The 22980-nt window shown below is 43.1% G+C and overlaps 1 protein-coding gene and 1 non-coding gene across 7 annotated transcripts in view; one reads left to right on the forward strand and one right to left on the reverse strand.

Moving 5' to 3' along the window:
- Positions 1–19210, reverse strand: part of LOC127051025 (serine/threonine-protein phosphatase 6 regulatory subunit 3) — a 196870-nt gene extending 177660 nt beyond the window's left edge. For 3 of the 6 annotated variants that reach the window (XM_050952822.1, XM_050952820.1, XM_050952824.1), the window contains exon 1: positions 19077–19209. The gene's annotated coding sequence lies outside the window, so the exon portion shown is untranslated. Of the gene's footprint in view, positions 1–19076 lie in introns of all 6 variants that reach the window. The other 3 variants (XM_050952825.1, XM_050952823.1, XM_050952819.1) reach the window with 2 other exon arrangements.
- Positions 19211–19790: 580 nt separating this feature from the next.
- Positions 19791–19863, forward strand: TRNAA-AGC (transfer RNA alanine (anticodon AGC)). Its single transcript has one exon. It is a non-coding gene; the product is annotated as a tRNA-Ala (tRNA).
- The last annotated feature ends 3117 nt before the right edge of the window (positions 19864–22980 follow it).

Below are 22980 nucleotides of genomic sequence, written 5' to 3' on the forward strand. Positions count from 1 at the left end.
CCTAGTGACTTGCAGGCATCTAACTTTTCTAAGTGATTTTTTACTTGCTCTTTTTTTATTTTATCTTCTAAACCTACCCTCTTCCCGTAAGCATTCACTATATTAGACATTCCTTCAGACTTCTCAGTGAAGATCGAAACAAAGACGTCATTAAGCATCTCTGCCATTTCCAAGTCTCCTGTTACTGTTTCCCCCTCCTCACTGAGCAGTGGGCCTACCCTGTCCTTGGTCTTCCTCTTGCTTCTAATGTATTGATAAAAAGTCTTCTTGATTCCCTTTATTCCCATAGCTAGTTTGAGCTCATTTTGTGCCTTTGCCTTTCTAATCTTGCCTCTGCATTCCTGTGTTATTTGCCTATATTCGTCCTTTGTAATCTGACCTAGTTTCCATTTTTTATATGACGCCTTTTTATTTTGTAGGTCACGCAAGATCTCGTGGTTAAGCCAAGGTGGTCTTTTGCCACATTTTCTATCTTTCCTAACCATCGGAATGGCTTGCTTTTGGGCCCTTAATAGCGTCCCTTTGAAAAACTGCCAACTCTCCTCAGTTGTTTTTCCCCTCAGTCTTGATTCCCATGGGACCTTACCTATCAGCTCTCTGAGCTTACCAAAATCCGCCTTCCTGAAATCCACTGTCTCTATTTTGCTGTACTCCCTTCTACACTTCCTTAGAATTGCAAATTCTATGATTTCATGATCACTTCCACCCAAGCTTCCTTCTACTTTCAAATTCTCAACAAGTTCCTCCCTATTTGTTCAAATCAAGTCTAGAACAGCTTCCCCTCTAGTAGCTTTTTCAACTTTCTGAAATAAAAAGTTGTCTGCAATGCAGTCCAGGAACTTATTGGATAGTCTGTGCCCCGCGGTGTTATTTTCCCAACATATATCTGGATAGTTGAAGTCCCCCATCACCACCAAATCTTAGGCTTTGGATGATTTTGTTAGTTGTTTGAAAAAAGCCTCATCCACCTGATTAGGTGGCCTGTAGTAGACTCCCAGCACGACATCATCCGTGTTTTTTACCCCTTTTAGCCTAACCCAGAGACTCTCAACACTTCCATCTCCTATGTCCATCTCCACCTCAGTCCAAGTGTGTATATTTTTAATATATAAGGCAACACCTCCTCCCTTTTTCCCCTGTCTATCCTTCCTGAGCAAACTATATCCATCCACACCAACATTCCAGTCGTGTGTATTATCCCACTAAGTTTCAGTAATGCCAACAATGTCATTGTTATATTTATTTATTAGCACTTCCAGTTCTTCCTGCGTATTACCCATACTTCTTGCATTTGTATATAGGCATCTAAGATACTGGTTTCATCTTGCCTCCCAGCTTTGCCCTGACCCTCCTTTCTCTCTGCCATTATAGCCCGTGCTCCCTCCTGTTTCCAACCCATCTCCCAGGTCTTGTTCCCCACTTACCTGTGGGGTTTGCTCACCTGTCCCCGTCGAACCTAGTTTAAAGCCCTCCTTACTAGGTTAGCCAGCCTGTGCGCAAATAAGGCCTTTCCCATCCTCGAAAGGTGAACGTCATCTGTGCCTAGCAGTCCTTCCTCGAATAGCATCCCGTGGTCGAGGAAGCCAAAGCCCTCCTGGCGACACCATCTTCGCAGCCAGGCATTCACCTCCACGATGCATCTGTCTCTGCCCGGGCCCCTACCTTCGACAGGAAGAATCGAAGAGAATACCACCTGCGCTCCAAACTCCTTAACCCGTACTCCCAGAGCCCTGTAGTCACTCTTGATCTGCTCAGTGTCACACCTCACAGTATCATTTGTGCCCACATGGATGAGTAGCATGGGGTAGTAGTCAGAAGGCCGGATAATCCTCGACAATGCCTCTGTAACATCTCAGATACGGGCCCCTGGCAGGCAGCATACCTCTCGGGATGAACGGTCAGGGCAACAGATGGGTGTCTCCGTCCCCCTCAGCAGAGAGTCTCCAATCACCACTGCCCTACGTTTCTTATTATCAGTGGTGGCAGCAGACCTCCCAGCCTTAGTACGAGGCTTCGCCTCCTTAACTGTTAGGGGTGATTCCGTCTCTCCTGTATCAAGAAGAGCATAATGGTTATCTAGTACCACAGCAGGAGGGTTCGCAGCAGGGGTGGAGCACTGCCTTCTGCCAGAAGTAACCAGCTGCCAGTGTCCACCCTGAGCCATCTCCTCCTCCACTGGTGTGGCAGATACACCCTGAGATATCTCCTCCTCCACTGGTCTGTCAGTAGTCCTGTGAACTGAGACAGCTACGTCAGCTGTCTCCACATGGATACTGTCCAGGAATTGCTCATGGATACAGATGTTCCTCAGTCTAGCCACCTCCTCCTGTAGCTCTCCCACCTGAGAGATTCCACCAGTAGACACCTTTCACATTGGATGCCACCCCCAGCCTGGATATCAGTAAGTGGAAATTGCAAGTTACAGTCTTTGCAAGTCCACACCAGAATCTGGGTAAAAGCATCCATGCTTTGGTGCTCTGTCTGGCTACAGGCGCAGGTGGAGGAGACAGAAGCAGTGCTGCCACAGGTGTTGCGGGTCCTCCTCACCATCGTAAGCCTCCCTCTGTCAAACTCTCTCAAATTCCCATCTGCAGCTCCCTGTCCACTCTGCTTTAAACAGAAAGGTTCTGGATGTGGCTTGGTTTATAGGTTCAGGGGACCAATGGGTCACAGATGAGACCGACAAGTGATCCCCACTCCCTTCCTACTCTCCTTGCAAAACTCCCTGTTAGCAGCTCCTGTTCCCTAAGCTCCCTGGTCGCTTGTGTGCAGCTTTATAAAGCCCTGGCCTGAGTGAATGCCCCGCCCACTGGTTAAGGGTTAATGTTCTTTTACTTGTAAAGGGTTAACAAAGGGAACCAAACACCTGACCAGAGGACCAATCAGGAAACAAGACTTTTTCAAATCTGGGTGGAGGGAAGTTTTGGGTGTGAGTTTTTTGCTTTTTGTCTTGGTTCGGTGACCCTCTCGGCTCTGAGGGTGATCTTTCTACCTCCAGGCTTTCTTATCTCCTGTTTCCAAGTTGTAAGTACAAGGATAGTAAGACAATAGGTTTATATTGTTTGTTTTTTTTTGTATTTACATGTGTGTAGTTGCTGGAATGTGTTAAATTGTATTCTTTTTGGATAAGGCTGTTTATTCATTTTTCCTTTAAGCAACTGACCCTGTATATTGTCACCTTGATACAGAGACCATTTTATGTCCTTTTTCTTTCTTTTTAAGACCTGAGTGTTTTTCACTGGTTAAGGCTAAGAAACGAAGGGAGGGGGAAAATCTCTTTGTGTTAGATTTACTAAGCCTGACTTTGCATACCCTCTGGGTGAGAGGGGAGAGAGATTAGATCTCTTGGTACTTGTGTTTCAAGGACTTGAAGCAGGGAATCTCCCAGAATACCCAGGGCGGGGAAATCTGGGAGGAGGTAAAGAGGGTGTAATCCCTTTGTTTAGATTCACGGAGCTTGAACCTGTATATCTCTCCAGGAACCCAGGGACGGAACACTTGGAGGGGAAGAGGGAGAAGGGAAGTGGGTTATTTCCCTTTGTGGTGAGACTCAGGGCATCTGAGTATTGGGGGTTCCCCAGGGAAGGTTTTGGGGAGACCAAAGTGAGCCAGACACTGGAATTCTGGCTGGTGGCAGCAATATCAGATCCAAGCTGGTAATTAAGTTTGGAGGTTTCATGCTAGCTTCTCATGTTCTGAACTCTAAGGTTCAGATCTGAGTAGGAGAGTTATGACATCTTCATTGGAGATCTTTAAGAGCAGGTTAGACAAACACCTGTCAGGGATGGTCTAGATAATAGTTAGTCCTGCCATGAGTGCAGGGGACTGAACTAGATGACCTCCTGAGGTCCCGTCCAGTTCCTATGATTGTTCCCCATGCAGGTACTTATAGACTGATCAAGTCACCCCTAAACTTTGTCTCTGATAAGCTAAGTAAATTGAGTTCCTTCCATCTATCACTATAGACAAGTTTTCTAATCCTTTAATCATTTTCACGGCTCTTCTCTAAAGCTCTCCAATTATCAACATCCTTCTGGAATTGTGGACATTACAACTGGATGAAGTATTCTAGCAGTGGTTGCTCAGTGCCAAATACAAAGGTAAAATAACTTCTACTCCTACTTGAGATTCCTGTTTATGGATCTGGATCACATTACTCCTTCTGGTTACAGTGTAGTACTAGGAGATCATGTTCAGTTGATTATCCATCAGATCCCCAAACTGTGGTGCAGGGAAGAGAAGGATGTATTTTTTACCTCTCAGTGTATTCCTGGTAGTGGTAAACAATGGCATTTTCTATCCCAAAGCATGAGGGCATTTCACTAATCATTGGCATAATCCACAGTAGACAACAAAGAAAAACTTCAGGGGGGGAAGACTATAACTTGTTTTTTAGATTAATAAAACATTAAATATCTCCCAGCCAATAGGAAGCGAGGGGAGTCACCTTCTCTTCAAAACAAGGAACTGAAACTTGTCACTACAAAAGGAGATTATTACAGTCTGGAGTATAATGGAGAAGAAAAAAAGATAACATTTATGCCTTCTAAGATAGAGTATTAGGCAGCTCAGAACCAAGCTGTGCCACAGCCACAGAGAAATAGAAGTTATCAATTGTTTATATCGACAGAGTAAAAAGACAAATTCCATCACTGACTGTATGGCACTGATGTTACAAGACAAGAAGATGTAGGTATATAAATAAAGACTCTAGAATTTTGTCTTATTCCTGCATGGACAGTCAAAGCACTATACTTGCAACAATGCAGCTTTTACAGTCTGGGATAAACTGCCTTCCTCACTCAAAGAATTCTCATAAGGAGACAGGAAGGGCTCCAGATGGCAGGGGAAGCTGTAAAGTTTTACTTAGTTGACATTTGAGAGACCCTGAAGAAAACCTAAGCGCTAAATATTACTATTACTGCCATGAGTTTAATGACCCTACTAAAATGGTAGCGCCAAACCAGTTAATGCAGCTCTCCCAGAAAGGCAGTGGCTTTATATAGTACCCCTCATAATCCTCAGTTAAATTTTGTTTTTTGCTTCTTCCTCTGTTTCCCACCTCGAAATACATTAGTTACGATGGAAACAATGAAGTAACCGGTATAGGCTGAGCCAAGCAAAAGTACAGCTTAAGAATAGTTTTATACCATGGTTCAGGAAACACATGCATTTGCATTTATTCTCATGCCAAGTTTCTTGACCACCTTCTTTTATTCAGAAGAAGATAAATCTTGACCACCAGCAGTTAGCTTACTAGATAGTTCTTATTTAATGCAGCAGCTCCCTGAGGCACCAACCAAGATCAGGACCCCCTAACACTTCACGCTCTACATATGGTGAAGGACAATCATGAAACTGCTTGCTATGGCTGACAGCAAGAATGAAGCTGACTGTAGAGTGAGACTACCTAGAATTAGTACGATTTTTGCTGCCGCTTCCCATAGGAAGCAGCGATAGACACTGATAATTCAGTCATTTTTTGGAGAAAGATTACAGGAAGTAAAGGGAGCTCCCCTCCCAGCAGCCAGGAAGGAACTTCAGGAGAGGATGATACAAAAAAGCAGCTGCAGAAGGAAAGAATCAATAGAAGATCTGTCACTTCACAGAGACTGACAGGACTCCAATTTCTGACATGCACTAACTAAAGCTAACCTGAAAGACAGGAGCTCCTCTGTAGAGTACAAACATAGCACCACAGTGAGAAGCCCAGCACACGTGCATGCATGCCTGCAGACAATTCTAGCAGCTGGAGGAGGCATGCTGTCTTCTCACCTAGATGGATGCTCCCAAATTCAGCAGGAATCTAGTATGTGCTCTTGGGTTAGAAATGTACCCTAATCTGAACCCTTCCCACACTATATAGTGTTTCTTAGGGCAAAAACAAGTCTGTGCCATCCCTATCTATCCTAGGCTGCTCTTTGCACAACTTCAATGTTAAAGCGAAAACTCATGGAGCTTAGGTTTGTCAATGAAGAGATTCTTTTGGTCAGCTTCTTTGACATATTCTTACAGCTGCCCAATGGGATGCCTGCCACAGCAGAAGGTCTGGCTTTATTTTAACATGTCCCAGATATGTCCATGTTGCCTGATTATTTTAGAGATAATAAGTTGAACATTGACGAATCTTGGCATTTGTTATATACTCTTTCCATTAAATACCTACTATTTTTCTGAGGCATTTGCTTCTGAATGCATGTAGATATATCCAACAAGTTTGTCAAGCCATTAATACAAGTGAATTATAGTCCAAGACAAGGATTCCAAGTTAACTGGACAATTAAATTTTAAAGCAGGACAGCAATGAGAAACCTAATAAAGCTGAGAAATGCATAAGAATATTGAAGAGATCCTCCTTAGACCATAAGATTTAAAACTGCAATGCAGCGATTTAACTAAGGCCTTATCACATACAGTTTTGATACTGTTATAAATATTTTGGTTAAAAAAAGCATACCCCTAACTAAAATAGTTGTATCAGTACAGCCCCCAGTGTAGACCAGGTTATACCACTATAAAGGTGCTTTAATACTAGTATAGCTTATTCCTCTTCCCCTATGGGAAAACTACAGTGGTATAAGAACTTTTATACTGGGACAACACGCTAGGGGAAGTTGTGCTATTTTTACGATAATTGTCTTATACTGGTATAGTGACATTTGGCCAGCTGATACTGGTACAGTGACTTAAGATCAACAGTCTCTTCAGATGTGTAACATGCATTATTTACTTGGGATTGGAAGGTACTGTATTCTCCCCCAACCCCTTCTGTAGATTCATAAGGTGCAATGTGACTCATTTTGTTATAGGTGGGAGAAAGGTGTTCCTATTAAGTTGTTTTTTAAAACCCAATTGTATGCAACATAATTTTTATCCACCCTGAAATAAGTATTTTTAAAAAATTATTTAAATTCAATGTTTTTAAAAATAAACCTAAATATAAAATTATTATAACCTATATTAAGGCATAAGATTACTATAAGCTATTAAAGTAATTTAAATTAAATTAAAATGAAAAATATTTAAAAACAGTACATGTTGAGTACATATATACTGCTTAAGTTGTAAAGAAAGCCAAGCCCTAAACCAATGGAAGTCACTGACTAAGCACCTGGAACCAGAGTTTTTTGAAGCGCTAATCCAACTTTTCACAGCAGTAACATCTTCCGCAGGTAGAGAGAGAATATATTCTTCATTTGTTTATTCAGTGATTCAGTTCAGTGACTAGTTCATTCAAAGTTGAAAATGCAGGAATGCTTTCCTGTTCCAATCTATGAATAAAAATGGTGACAGAAAAAGGTCTACTAGTTCTAAAATCTTGAAGGATGCAGTTACTAGAAATAATCAGTTCAATGCTCTAACTGCAGATAATACTTTTAATTTAATATGTCAGTTAAATATGCTGGATACATAATATATAAAATTAAGGTAGTTTTATTTAACTAAAAGTTTGAACATGCTGTTTGGGCATTTTCAGTTGAATTCCAGTTTCCATCCAAATGCAGTGTGACAAGTCAAAAATTTAGTAAATAAGAAATGTGTATTTCACCATGTGCTAACATAATGTGAAGATTAAGAATCCAAATAAATGTATGTTGAGCTATATAGAATTGCTCTAGTGTGTATACAGTGTATCCTCCTGGTTAATATAAAGTACCAATTTAACAGTAAAGGCTGTATTTAGATGCAAATCAACAAGTTTCAATGGTTACCAAAGAAAACTAAAAAGTCCTATTGCAAAACAAGATTAAAATAAATTTAAATTAATGCTTCCTGGTTGCTGATTCAAGCCACAATGGGGGGAGAGGGGGATTTCAATTTTTTATTTAAAATCTACCCACCTAATATATTTAAAGAAAAAAACAGGCCTTTCATTTTGAAATTCAAATTGCAACACAATCACAAGTTTCATAAGGACTAATAAAACTTTAAATGCTCCAGGTCAGCCCCAAGGTGTTCAAAAATGGAACAACTGATCTAGTACTAATTCATAAGTTGCAAAGTATCCATCTGTATAGATCTGTATCCAACTTTTTAGGAATAATGAAAGTTTACGCCAAACTCTATGCAGGAAATTCAACTGAACTCAAAGGAAACTTGCTCCTTCATACCTCTGGAGTTTTGTTACCTCATGGATGTTTTACACATGGCTGAAAAAGCAGTATGCGAAGACCAGAGATGGGATACTGTATTAGTACCCTACAAAAAGGAGGAAGGATGGATCTAGAGACTTCTCTGAATATACAGAGTTACTAACTCAAACAGAGCAAATGTAGGAAAAGGTAAAGGTTCTGAAGCCTAACAGCACATAAATTGCTATATTCTGATATGAGACAAGATATCCAGGTCCTACAAGACTGTCTCAGGACACTTACCTTTATTAAGCTGAGAGTGTTACAGAAGTCCAGTCCTTCAACCCAATAGGTTTTTCCACAGCAGATAGCCAATTGGTTCTTACTATCATCACTTTTACTACCCCAAACTCAATAACTGCTTGTTCTTCAAAAAACAATTAACTATTTCAGAATATTCTTGGTCACAACAAAAGAAACTTACAGCAGTCACAACAAACACCACTGCACCGCGGTCATGCAGAGTACCACTGTCCATAAAATCAGAATCATGACAAATCAAAGATCATTAGGTCAGCTATTACATCTTCCGGCTAATACATGATTGTTTTAGATACTGTCCAAGTGCTCTGGAAAGTCTAATTTTAATTGACTCAAGCAGCAGTGTTTCCAATACTTTCTTTGGAGACTAATCCCCACTTCAGTAAACCTTACTATTAGCAAATTCTTCCTGCCATTAGGATATATTTTCATTACATCTTAGTCTGTTTTATTTCCCCTTGGACCATCTTAAATAAGTCTTCTCATTCTTTAGTGCTAACACCCTTTAAGTTTTCGTAGATTACAGTCACTTTGCCAATTTACATTTTTTAACTCTAAAGGTCTCAAACACGCAGCCTGCAGGCCACATGCGGCCAGCCATAGGCGCCAACTCCACCAGCAGCCTAGGTTCCCTTCCCCCTCACGCCCCTTCCTCCCACCCCCGAGCATGCCGCACCCCGCTCCTCCACTAACCTCCTAGCACTTCCCAACACTAAACAGCTGTTTGGTGGCACTTAGGACTTTCCGGGGGGGAGGGAGAAGGAGGAGCAGGGACACAGTGCGCTCAGGGGAGGCGGAGAAGAGGCAGGGCTGGAGCAGGGATTTGAAGAAGAGGTTGGAACTGGGGCAGGGAAAGGGTGGGGCCTCATGGACTAGACGAGCAGTCTGAAATACGAAGTTCAGCATGTATGATTCTTTGCTGTGAGTAGCTGGGAAGAATGTTTGTTAAAAGTGGCAACGTATTTTGTACGAATAGTTATTTTAAAAAGTTCTTGCCATTACAGCTATGTTGATAGACTGTTAATGTAGATCATCATCAGCGTTACCGACCACACAAAAAATAGTTACAGGTGTTTATATTTTATTTAAACCCCTCTTTGCATTACAGTTAAAAAAAAGGTAATACATTGACTTTTAATAGCATATTACATATTCTTTTTTTCATTTTTGACTATATTTTTGTATCGTTGTATGAAAAGGTTTCAGTGATGCGGCCCTTGGGCCAATGTACTAGTCCTCATGCGGCCCTCGTGCTGATTTGAGTTTGAGATCCCTGGTCTAGAAAAATTGTAATTAAATCAATGAGGATTGTTTCTCTCTCCTAAATAACTGTTTAACAATAGTTTTCTAGTACTGAACTGCCCTCAGATGAAGAATTTCAGTCTCCTTGGTGCTGACTTGTCTGCATTTTGGTACCTCTGAATGTACTCAAAATAGCACTGCCATTTTGCCAACAGATTGCACCGCAACTCCTTAGTTTTGTCCAGTTTCATCCCCATATTTCCCAGGTAAAAGCTTTGTTATCCTGCATACTGGGGGAATGGGGGGTGCTAGTAAGTTGAAAATTATGGTTAACTTAAAAGGAGGTAGTTTGGGTGCGGAAGGAGGCTTGGGGCGGAGATGCAGGATGGGGTGTGGTGCACGGGCTATGGGAGGGAGTTTGGGGGCAGGAGATGGCACAGGAGGGCCTTCAGGGTGCTAGATCCAGGGGGTGCTCACCTCAGGCAGCTGCCCACAAACAGCAACATGTCCCTTCTGCTTCTAGGCAGAAGTGCTGTCAGGCGTCTGTGCAGTGTCTCCGCCCACAGGCACTGCCCCCACAGCTCCTATTGGCCATGGTTTCCAGCCAATGTTAGCTGCGGAGCCAGAGCTTGGCACAGTGGCAGCACACAGAGCAACTGTGGCTGTTCCTCTGCCTAGGAGCATCAGGGACACGTCACCGCTTCCAGGGAGCCACGTGAAGCCAGGTAGGGAGCCTGCTGATCCCATGCCAACTGGACTTTTAATGGCCTAGTCAGTAGCGCTGACCAGAGCCACCAGGGTCCCTTTTTGACCAGGTGTTCCAGTCAAAAATGGAACTATGGCAACCCTACTGAAGATGAGAAATGCCAGTTTTAGAGCTTTCTGGCTGGTAAAGTGCCAGATAGATACAGTAAAAGCTGTGTTCCCTTCCACTGAGTAAACCTCTCCCTCCTATCACCAGTGTGCAACAGCGCAATTCAGACAGCACTCACAGCATTAGTTTTTGCATTTAAAAGGAAGAGGCAGGGAAAAGACTGAGGAACAGATGGGAAGGCAACTTAACGAGAGACAGGGAGGCTGACTGGTTAGGAACTCATCCTTCCAGACGACAGGTATATTTTCAAATCTGCTTTCAAGTCACAGCAGAAGCCTATCAATTTTGAATGTGCTTTTAGAAATATACTAGAAAGCAAGGCAACAAGACCTGTTAATTTATGAGAACCTAGAATTTCTTCAATCCAACATGAAATACACCAGAGTTAAAAGGCAAACTGCCATGGACGGAGACCAGCCCTCCCCCTCCTCCCCTAATCAACAACCAAGACAGTAGAACAACATGCTCACCAATACATTCTACTTCATTGCCCTGCTCTCACAGCAAACTTCCCAGCCCATTGCAACTTTATTCCTCCAGGAGTTCTGTTCTGGACCACGATAGTAAAAGCCTGAACCTACCTAAGTACCCTATGGCTTTCCTGGCAGGGGCAGAGAGGACATTCATATCTGCAACAAATTTTTCTATTTTAAATATGATCTGCAGAGCACTTAAAAATTGTGCTTGTATACTTTAAGGTTCTTTTTGCTGTAGAGCGGTCTGAACGGTTCTCTCACATTAGAAATAACAGGAATATCAAGCAAAATTGAGTGATTTCAAGAATCTTCGGTTATCTCCATCCCTTGCTAAAGGAGGTTCTGTTTGGGTTACAAGTGGGGTTTCCTTTGTTCCTTTCCCCTACTAATCTTGTGATTGTGGAAAAACCATCCCTTCTGACAAAGCTTTCTATCATGCCCTTACAGTGGTCTGACTATATAAGTCTCACCTCCACAGCCTAACATTCAAGAACAATTTATCTCTGGCTTTCATACACTTTATCTTAGGTTTTGCAAATCACATTGTTCCAGAGGAGAAACTAATCTAGGGGGTGGGGGAAAAGGGGTGGGGGAAAAGAGGAGAGGAGAGAATCGCAGATGAAGATAGAACTACTGATGGACCTGGATCCTGATCTACTGATGGCCTTAAAGATCAGAAGCAGATTAGTAGCAAGTGGAGCAAACAGGTCACATGGGATACATTAAGGAAGCTCATCCAATTACAGCGATGGGCTCCTGCATACTGCTGCTTTTATTGTTTCCACCTTCCCTTCCAGATACAGAGTGGATTCAATTTGCATATGGCTCAATCCTCATCTAGGAAGACTAGTAAAGCTTCCTGGAAAGATGGAGTTAGATGATGTTTTTCAGAACCGATGCTACCCAATACTCTAGGTTAACTGCAGAGTTAAACAGGGCCCCAATGCTTTTCACCACTTTGATGAAAGAGGGCAGATTCAATTAGGGAAAGAGTGACCCAGATAGTTCTTCAAAGCATTTCCCACTTATGATTAACATTCAATGTTTTACAGGTCGAGTTTGAGCCAGTTACTCATTGTATATTGTGAGCTCTCAATTTAATTGAAGAGGTAAAAAATGTTGAACCTTTAACAAAGAAATCATCTTGCCAAAGCATTAATTTGGTTTACCACGTCTGACTTTAATGACCAAAGCATTTTAAATGGTTACACTAAAGGTACAATCCCTTCTCTTTTCAGTTGCTTAGGTTTCAGTGTTTTGAGATGTTATTTGAGTCCTTCTCTAGTCACCACACAGCCTTCCAAAAAAGCATCATTTTTAGTATAAAATAAGATGAAAATGTTCTGAATGAGCCCAGGCCTCTACAAGCTGTTTTTCTCCTTTGGAGGTCATTTTAAGCGCTGCACAGTTTTGAGATAATGTTCTCAGTTCTCAAAAAAAAAAAAAAAAAAAAAATTAACATGTCTAGTTACACTTCAGAAAATAATCCGCCAAGTGTTCAATTTGTCTTGCACTGAATTTATGAATGATAGCCTACAATACATTATGCATGCTCAGTTCTAACTAGTCTTCCTAAATACATTAGCATTTAAGACTAAAAAGCTCTTTCACCAAATTCCTGATCTCACATGTTTTAGCTTAACTGGATGCTTTCCTGTAGATTAAATATCTCTGTAACCTAAACTCTACAGTGACTGTCATTTTTAGCTGAAATAAAGTTTTACTGTAGTACTACAGGAAAAAATGACTTTAACCACCCTGGTAGCACAAGAGTCATTATTTCATAGGGTAGGTAAAAAACAATTACTTTTAAAAAAAAAAAAATCTGATCTCTTATTTAAATCAATTTTTTTGATAAGATGCTTTGTGAGGAAAAAAGCTATCTAAAGATATATCTTAATTAAAACTATCTTTGAGTTATAATGTCTCATCATGGAATGGGGATTATAAATTCTAATTCTATCATATGAGACAATATATTCATGTAATGTCTAAGAAAAGTTTTGTAAACGAGTTCCAACAGTTCATGGATTAGAGACTCAATCTTATGGGGTTCCAGGAGCTTCTGTATAGATTTAGGTTAATCTTTCTATCTACCAAATGGGACTCTGTGCTCAGTCTAGAATAGGGGTCAGCAACCTCAAATTTAAAGGTTGTGTGTGCCAGTAACACATTTTAACGTTTTTCGAAAGTCTCTTTGTATAAGTTTATAATATATAACTAAACTACTGTTGTACGTAAAGCAAATAAAGTTTTTAAAATGTTTTAAAAACTTCATTTAAAATAAAATTAAAATGCAGAGCCCCCTGGACCAGTGGCCAGGACCCAGGCAGTGAGAGTGCCACTGAAAATCAGCTTGCGTGCCACCTTCAGCACGCATGCCATAGGTTGCCTACCCCTTGTCTAGAAGATACCATCAGAGATGCTTAGTTTTGCAGTTCTCAAACTATGGATTTGTGACTCCAGAGATAACATGCATGTTAACAGCAAAAAAGTGTTCAAATAAATAATATATAGAAGTGAGAAATAACAGACTCAAATCCTATTGTCCCTCTGCAAATTTGTGTACACAGAGTCAATCCCTTACCTCTCTCTAAGGGTATGTCTACATCTACAATTTTGCAGCGCTGGTTGTTACAGCTGTATTAGTACAGCTGTATAGGGCCAGCGCTGCAGAGTGGCCACACTTACAGCAACCAGCGCTGCAAGTGGTGTTAGATGTGGCCACACTGCAGCGCTGTTGGGCGGTTTCAAGGGGGGTTCGGGGAACGCGAGAGCAAACCGGGGAAGGAGACCAGCTTCCCCGCAGTTTGCTCTCGCGTTCCCTAAACACCCCTGCAAACCGCAGGGAAGGAGACCTGCTTGCTCGGGGATTCGGGGAACGCGAGAGCAAACCGCAGGGAAGGAGACCTGCTTGCACGGGTGTTCGGGGAACGCGAGAGCAAACCGGGGAAGGAGACCAGCTTCCCCGCGGTTTGCTCTCGCGTTCCCCGAACCCCCCCTGCAAACCGCAGGGAAGGAGACCTGCTTGCTCGGGGGTTCGGAGAACGCGAGAGCAAACCGCAGGGAAGGAGACCTGCTTGCTCAGGGATTCGGGGAACGCGAGAGCAAACCAGGGAAGGAGACCTGCTTGCTCGGGGGTTCGTGGAACGCGAGAGCAAACCGGGGAAGGAGACCTGCTTGATTACCAGAGGCTTCCTCAGGTATGCTGGGATACCTGCTTATTCCACGGAGGTCAAGAAAAGCGCTGGTAAGTGTCTACACTTGATTACCAGCGCTGGATCCTCTACACCCGAGACAAAACGGGAGTACGGCCAGCGCTGCAAACAGGGAGTTGCAGCGCTGGTGATGCCCTGCAGATGTGTACACCTCCTAAGTTGCAGCGCTGTAACCCCCTCACCAGCCCTGCAACTTTGTGATGTAGACAAGCCCTTAAAGTGCAAAGTTTCAAAAAGTTCAATGAATAGGAGATTGTTGGGGCGGAATAGATCTGGAGAAGGAGAAGAACTCTGGAGATAAATGTGAGAAGAGAGGGACAGGGAGTAGAAACAAAAGTGAAACTCTTTGAGCAACATATTCCAGAAGTCTTGACGTCTCTGAGGGTAGCCTTCATTGATCTGAGATCTAATATACCATTCTCTCACTAGAAGGAAAAACCTATAATGGCAGCAGGCCGTAAGAGAACCAATTTGGGAATAAGAACCATTCAAGAAATGTATGTTTGCTGATGATGTTTTAAAGAAGGTCACCCCAGTGAACTGGTGGAAATCACTTAAGCACTTGGATTCAGAGACTGCTGAAGTGATTATTTCACTTTTAAACAGCAGTAGCTTCTTCCGTGCGTGTAGGAAGAATATTTTTTCCCCTTTGGACTAATTCATTCCAAATTGAGAAATCGTTTGGGACCTGAAAAAGCAGGAAAGCTTGTTTTTCCTTTCCAGATTACGAACAAACAGGAAAATGAAGGTGAAGAGGACTGAGTTAGCTGCAGAAGCCAATATTTTAAGTTTCTCATGTTGATCTGGCTGACACAGTCGATTTAATTATTTTTTTTTAATATTAAAATTATTTTTCACTAAAATAGTTAAACAAAAACAAACCTGATTTTAAAAAAACACTTGAATGTTTAACTAAATTTAAAAATTCATATGCTTGTTTTGTTAAAATATTAGATGTTTGCTGTTGAAGAAAAAAACCCAGAATACATAATGTTGTTTTAGTTAACTAAAACAATTTAAATGTCTGTCTGGTGATAGTTCACCTCCCAATGACTTCATAAATATCTCCAATTCAACAGGTTAATCATTAATATTTGGAGGATTTTCTGGCCATGCTGTATTAGGAGGAGACTATCTGCTTCAATTACTTTTGGTAAATGAGAGAACCAAACAATAATTCATTTTCTGATATAGATGTAAAACTAATCTGAAAAGTTTTTAAAATAAATCACTTTAAAAATGTATAGTGTGAACCTTCTAAAAATGAAACCTACATCTACCTCTGAGTTGTGAAGAATATATATTAAGGTTGTAACAATCAACAAGAATGCACTTATGTAGAAATCCATGATTAAATCGAGTCTTCCTGACTTGTGATTTAATCATGTCCACCCTGTTATTTCATATACAAATTTTTTTTTTTTGGCAAAATGAACTTACAAGGAGCCTTACAGTTTCTAAAAAGAAATCACTAGTTTAAAGAGATTCCTTATTTTTCCTTGAATTTCTAAAGCCATGTTTGTGATTTACACCCTAAACCTACAATGCGTAACACGCAGGTGGCCTACTGTGCCTGAGCAGAGCCCTCGTAAAGTTATTCTGGACACTATGTATTGAAGGATCTGGCATTTATGAGTAAAGAATTATACACCAATGAACAATTTTAAGATTCCCTCCAGTTTTAGAACTGCAGCTCTAATCCAAGTCTTATTCAGTGGAAAATAAATTATGTACAGCCAAATCATCATGCACACACATACATTATAAAGTATGTTTTAATGAAAAAAATATCAATTGATACCTTTAGGGAAGAATGCTAGAGAGCTTTCCCTAGGCTATGTCCAGACTGCCCGCCGTATCGGCGGGTTAAAATCGATTGCTCGGGGATCGATATATTGCGTCTCATCTAGACGCGATATATCGATCCCCGAGCGCGCTTATATCGATTCCGGAACTCCATCAACCCCAACAGAGTTCCGGAATCGACAGGGAGAGCCGCGAACATCGATCCCGCGCGGCGTGGACGGGTGAGTAATCCGATCTTAGATATTCGACTTCAGCTACGTTATTCACGTACCTGAAGTTGCGTATCTAAGATCGATTTCCCCCCCGTAGTGTGGACCAGCCCCTAGCTTTAACATTCCAGTAGAAACAAGTACTCATGCAAAGTTTGCAATTCAAACACAGCAGAGAACTTGAAAGTGAAACTAATTTTTCATTAATAAAAACTACAAGTAAATAAAGAGCATAAATAGTAAAGAACAATCAGAATTCCTTCCACTCAAGATTCAACACATTAGTAACACAGTTAAAGGTTTCAACCTCTGATTTTTAAACTAATGGCATCCAGAAACATTTCGGTAACGTCCAAGAGTCAAGGCATGTTTCCTCTACCCAGTTAACATCTACTCAGATGAGAGCTAAGTGCTCTATAACAGCTTTCACTGGTTACATATACCAAACAGTTCCAATTCACCACCAAAATATCAGGTATTTTGAAAACGTTTATTTCTTTCATTTTATACCCATCTATACTGATCTCCAGGATCATCATGGGACAGTCTTGGCACTCCAATTCACTTTTCTACTTAGAACGCATTCTGGGGCAATAAAGAAAAGGTCAGAATTAAAAGGGAAACAGTCATATTCAGCCTAAAATTCACTTTTTGTAAGAGAACTAAAAACCCAAGGGTTTTGGTTTTTTTTTAAGTTAGAACTAGCCAAAATGTTACTATGATTTTAAGAATGAGCACATGAACCACTGAGGCACTAATTTAAAACACAAAGAGCAAAATTAAGTATGAACAAGACCAATAATTAGTCTGTTTTCACTGTCCAAACTGAGGAGCATAACAGCAAAGAGGAAACCAAGGGCTTGTCTACATCACAAAGTTGCAGGGCTGGTGAGGGGGTTACAGCGCTGCAACTTAGGAAGTGTACACATCTGCAGGGCATCACCAGCGCTGCAACTCCCTGTTTGCAGCGCTGGCCGTACTCCCGTTTTGTCTCGGGTGTAGAGGATCCAGCGCTGGTAATCAAGTGTAGACACTTACCAGCGCTTTTCTTGACCTCCGTGGAATAAGCAGGTATCCCAGCATACCTGAGGATACCTCTCTGGTAATCAAGCAGGTCTCCCAGCATACCTGAGGATACCTCTCTGGTAATCAAGCAGGTCTCCTTCCCCGCGGTTTGCTCTGGTGTTCTCCGAATCCTCCCCCAAGCGGGTCTCCTTCCCCGTGGTTTGCAGGGGGGTTCGGGGAACGCGAGAGCAAACCGCGGGGAAGCAGGTCTCCTTCCCCGTGGTTTGCTCTCGCGTTCCCCGAACCCCCCTGCAAGCAGGTCTCCTTCCCCGCGGTTTGCTCTCGCGTTCCCCGAACCCCCCTGCAAGCAGGTCTCCTTCCCCGCGGTGTGCTCTCGCGTTCCCCGAACCCCCCTGCAAGCAGGTCTCCTTCCCCGCGGTGTGCTCTCGCATTCCCCGAACCCCCGTGCAAGCAGGTCTCCTTCCCCGCGGTTTGCTCTCGCGTTCCCCGAACCCCCCTTGAAGCCACCCAACAGCGCTGCAGTGTGGCCACATCTAACACCACTTGCAGCGCTGGTTGCTGTAAGTGTGGCCACTCTGCAGCGCTGGCCCTATACAGCTGTACTAATACAGCTGTAACAACCAGCGCTGCAAAATTGTAGATGTAGACATACCCCAAGTTTCAATGTAAGGCGCATAAGTTTCTGGTGGTGCTGCTGCTTTTGCTGAATGCTTTTAGAAAGAAAATTTTAACCGGAGAGCATCCTTCTGATAATTCATCTAATTTCCCAACAATTACTAAGAACCAAGACAATAAGAAATCAAAAGTTTCTTATTTTGAGAGGTTTAAAAGAACGTTTACGGGTTCATTGAAAAACAGCATTACTCAGGGATTCTGCTAGTTGAATAATAAAGTCTTGCCATTTGTACTAAGGAAAATGGATGTTAAAATCCTATATGATGCCCCAAAAGACGTAAAACTGTTATAATTTACCCAACTTCAACATCTATCTCATGCAGCTATCCCTGACCCAGAGATGAAATCCACACCTGATCTGTGCAACTCAGAACACATGCGTCCGCAGGCTTGGGACACAGACAGACTCAAGGAGCTGGGCTTATGCTGTGGAGACAGACCTTCATGCACCTTCCTCGAGACAAAGCTCAAAGGTTGTTCAGGTGTTCGCAGAAAGACCGCAATTCAAACTAACACGCTCAGTTCAAACTAGTAATTTGAGAGAAGAGCTGTAGTGAGAAGACAAGCAGAGAGAACACAGCTGGATCCCTTTAACTGAGGCAACAGGCGGTAAAAGTAACACCAGGCTCCCAGTGATTCAGTACCTCCCGCTGAGTATCGCTGGGAAGCAGGTGCGCGGGGGGTTCGCACATGCAGCCATGTGGGGATAAAGTCAGTGCTCCTCCAGCGGGGCATATGAGGACCCAAAGGAAAAGGTACCCTAGGACGCCCCCACCCCACGCTGAGTGACGGGGGGGGCGGGGGAGGCGGCAAGGGATAACTTGGGGGGGGAGGGGGTCGACACAGCCCTATTCTACAGGAAGCCAAACAACTCAGCCAGGCCGCAGCCTGGGGCGGGGAGCGAGCAAACAAGGCCGCCCCCCATCTCGGGCGCAAACCGGGGAGAGGAGCGGGAAACGGCCCCCAATTGCGGGAGGAGGCCTCAAAGACCAGCCCGCAGACTCCGGGGAACAGGAAGACGCACCCCCCCATAGCCCCTGCGCAGGGCGGGGGGAGGAGAGCGCTCACCGGGCCCGTGCATTGAGGCAGAGCGTCAGGGAGAGGGAAAAACCCCCGGCGGCAGTTGACTCAGGCCGGAGCCCCCCGGACCTCCCTACCTCGGCGAGCGCGTCTCCCCGTCTCGGGTCCCGGTCTGCCTCGGCTCAGACGGGAAAGCGAGCGCTCGCCACCATCACCGACACTTCAAGATGGCGGACATATCAGACCCTATGAGCTCTCCTTCGCTCCCCCTCCTCGCCTGCCAATCACACTTGCCTGACACGCCCAAGTCCCCACCCAGCACACGCCCATTGGACAATAGCATAAATTCCGCCTCCCATTGGCTTTCTTTTGGACGCCAATAACTTATGAACGACAGCGCCAGTGGACTATATGGCAATTGAGGGCGGGCTGAACCAGTTGCTGAAGGCCAATCAGGGCATCCGGGTGGGCCCCTCTGATTTCCCACCTTCACGCCTTAGCAACAACTTAACGTCACGGTGACAGGCGTGTTTTTTACCCAATCATAGCCGCGAGCACAGTTTAAAAATAAACCGGGTTAGACCAATCAGCTGGTAAAAGACTCAGACCGGTTTGAGACCAATGGGGGCATACAGAGGGCGGGATGAAAGCCGAGGACCGCAAACACAAAACTAGTTTCGCCCATCACCCCTTCCATTGGCCAACGGAGAAAAACACGCCCACAGCAGAGAAGGGAGGTAGCGAAACTGCCTGACAACAACTTGCCGCTCCTGGAATGAGCGCGGAAGGAGTAGGTCTCGCGATGAGAGGGCTGCGTATGTCTGAATGACTGAAGAGTTACGTTGAGGGCTGGGGAATTAGCTCAAATGGTAGAGCGCTCGCTTAGCATGCGAGAGGTAGCGGGATCGATGCCCGCATTCTCCAGAAGGTGGTTTTTTTTTGCTTTCAATTTCAAGAAATTCCTTTCTAGCTTATGAATACACAAAAAAAGCGATTTCAATTATTTGTTTCAAAGTCCATGAGCCATGTATTGCAGATGTTGAATTTAATTATTTCCTCATATATTTTGTTAAACTGACTATGGCTTGGCAAACCACAGAAAAAGTAACTGAAACTCGACAAATACTCATGTGCCCCATTGAGTCCTGCAAAATAACAATAACAACAATTTGCACATGCACATGCCCTAAGAAAAAACTCTCAGGTGGCTAGTGAAAATAATTTTCCCATATCCGTTGCATCATATTGAAAAAATAGCCCCTGGGTTCAATGGGTTCTGCAAAAATGGGCATGGGCTAGTTGCATTTTATAACAGGACTGTACACGCCAGTTAAAATAACTGGATCCCTCTAATACACACACACCAACTGCACTTGCAGATCCCCAGATTTCTGTACCTGTATCAGGTAATTGCAGGCATAAGCAGCACATTGTTGCCAGCTCTCACAATTTTTATCACAAGTTTAACAATATTTGGTGTTTTTCCTAAAGCCCCAACTCCTGGAGACATGATTACATGAGAATCTTAGTTTTCATTTTTTTAAAGGGTTCTAATCATCATGGTTACAGAGAAAACCTTGAAAAAAAATGAAATGTTAAGGCTTGAAAACCAGAAGGCAAATAAAAAGAGCACAATTTTTTTTTTAAACTCATGATTTTGTGGAGCCTGATTCACGATTTGTAAACACTTGATGTAGCCATACTATGTTATCCATACTGTACAAAGAAAGCTGGCATATTGCATGAGTATTTTATGAGTGCAGTCATTGAGAAGCTCGGCTTTGCAATTTTGGCAAAAATTTTAATTTTGTTTTGTCAACTAATATAGCACTATGAAACATTTAATTGACACGTGAAAAAATATATTTGATTAGTGTACTACTTTATGATACCATGACAGGTACTTTTTAATAGCTTATTCTTTCATAATGGGATGGTTTTGTATTTAGGATCCATTCTGTAATATCATTATTTTTTAAACTACAATATATTATTAGGACAAAAGTCAATGGACTAAAAGTTTACTTGATATTTTAAGAAACTACAAAAATATTAAATTAACATTTTAAAAAACAGAAGTATGATAGATAGTAAAGGGAGCTAATTGCTGAACCACATCTCAGAACATTTGAAGGCCCTGATCCTGAAAACAATTACATACATGCTTAATTTTACATACTAGTCAGATTGTGTAAAGCTAGGCACATGCTTAAATAGCTTACTGTGATGATTTGGAGAATCAGTTTATGTACTGGACCTGAGTTACTGTGCTGGCTAAGATTTCGGCTTGGAAAGGCACATCCATAGACAGCCTCTAAAGAGTGTGTTTCATGCATATTCGTGAAGCGTTCCATATTTTTCACCGATATCCTGTTGCGTTTCTGGCTGCACTTTTCCCCTCACCTCCTTCTCTATGCATTCCCTATCCATGGCCCCACAAAGTCCTGGGACCTCCTGGTCAACCTCCTCCTCGCCCTGGCTAAAATGGCCATCTACGCAACCAGGGAAAGGAGGTTGGCCGATGGGGACTCCTGTGACTGTGGGGCTTGTTTCCGATCCTTAGTCCGTTCACACATCCGAGCGGAGTTCCTCTGGGCGGTGTCCACTGGCTCCCTTCACGTCTTCGAGGAGCAGTGGGTGCTGTCCGGGGTTCTCTGCTCGGTGTCCCCGTCAGGATCCCTTCTTATGACCCTTTGACCGCACTCCTGTCCCTGTTCTTTTATTAGTTGTCCCCCGGAATCAGTTGGGTTCTGAGGTCCTGTAGATCTTCCCCTCAGACTGGGGGGCGGGATCTGTTAGCAGTGGGCAGGCTTCCACCTGCCCAGTTCCCAGAAACCCAACAGGTAAAAGGCAAGGTCCCCTGACCAAGTAAGTGAGGTACGGGAGTGCTTCTGCCCAGGGATTGGAGAAAAGTGAATGTGTTTTTTGGAGTCAGCACTAGCTACAGGAGGGGAACTCCTACTGTCTGCTCTTCCAATAATAAATACCCATTCTGCTGTTACTGAGCTCATGCCTGTGTCATCATTACAGAGATTCTACTTGTTTTTATGCTAACCCAAGAATGAGACTGCAAGATCAAGTAACAGTACAATTTATGAATTCTGGTTGATGCTATGAAATTGTTATGAACTTATTATATCCTTGCATACATCACTGGATGTGGAGACAGCCATCTGTTATCAGGGCTGTAGAACCAGCTACAGACCAGAGACAATGGTAGATCATTAGACCTTTATTGGTTGCTTGTTCAGGTGGAAACACTTTGGGACAACGGTTTGGCTGAAAGCCCGGGGAAACCAACGCAACTAAGTTTTTCTGTAGGGTACTGGGGAAGTGGAGAGTGGACAATTCCTAGCGGCAGAACAAAGAAATAGGAATGAAAAGCAGAAGCTTAAAGAAGACTCAGAAACACAGGAAGCTTTCGTAGAAAAGAGGATGAGGCAGGCATGCTTTCATAGCATGGGGCCATGTTTAACTATGGAACCAGCCAAGGTGAAAGGAAGGAAGCCGACTTGGAGCAGAAAGAGGGAGAGACTCCATGATTCTCAAGAGAAAAGATGCAGAAGGGGGGATCCTGGACACCTCAGATAGTTCTGCTAAGGCCAAAGAACTCTGCAGAGTGATGAGGAAACTGAAGCAAGCAAATGCATACAGTTGTCTATATTACTTTGCCTAGATCTGTGATCTCTCATTTTATCTAAGTAAAATGCAGTGGTGTTTTAGAATTCTGTGCAAAGTCTGTGTGTGCATGTTTGCCTCATTATCACATGCCCCTGAAAAGATGAACTGTAAACCCAGAGTGCCCACACTGCTGGAGTTCTGGGGGAGGGTGTGCTTAAGCTACAGAAGAGTCTGAGGGGTCAGCATTGGTCCTGGGGGCTAGGCAGTTGGACTACATGTTCCCAGCTTTCAGAAGGGGCTGCATGACAGAGGATCTGTACCCCGATAGTGTGCCTAGAGATCCCAATCAAAGCAGTGCCTGGATCTGTTCAGACTCAAAAGGCTTAAACCACACGGGGCCCAGTGAGGTGGGCCCCAAAC

The sequence above is a fragment of the Gopherus flavomarginatus genome, chromosome 5 (assembly GCF_025201925.1).
Source record: "Gopherus flavomarginatus isolate rGopFla2 chromosome 5, rGopFla2.mat.asm, whole genome shotgun sequence".
NCBI classification, from domain to species: domain Eukaryota; kingdom Metazoa; phylum Chordata; order Testudines; family Testudinidae; genus Gopherus; species Gopherus flavomarginatus.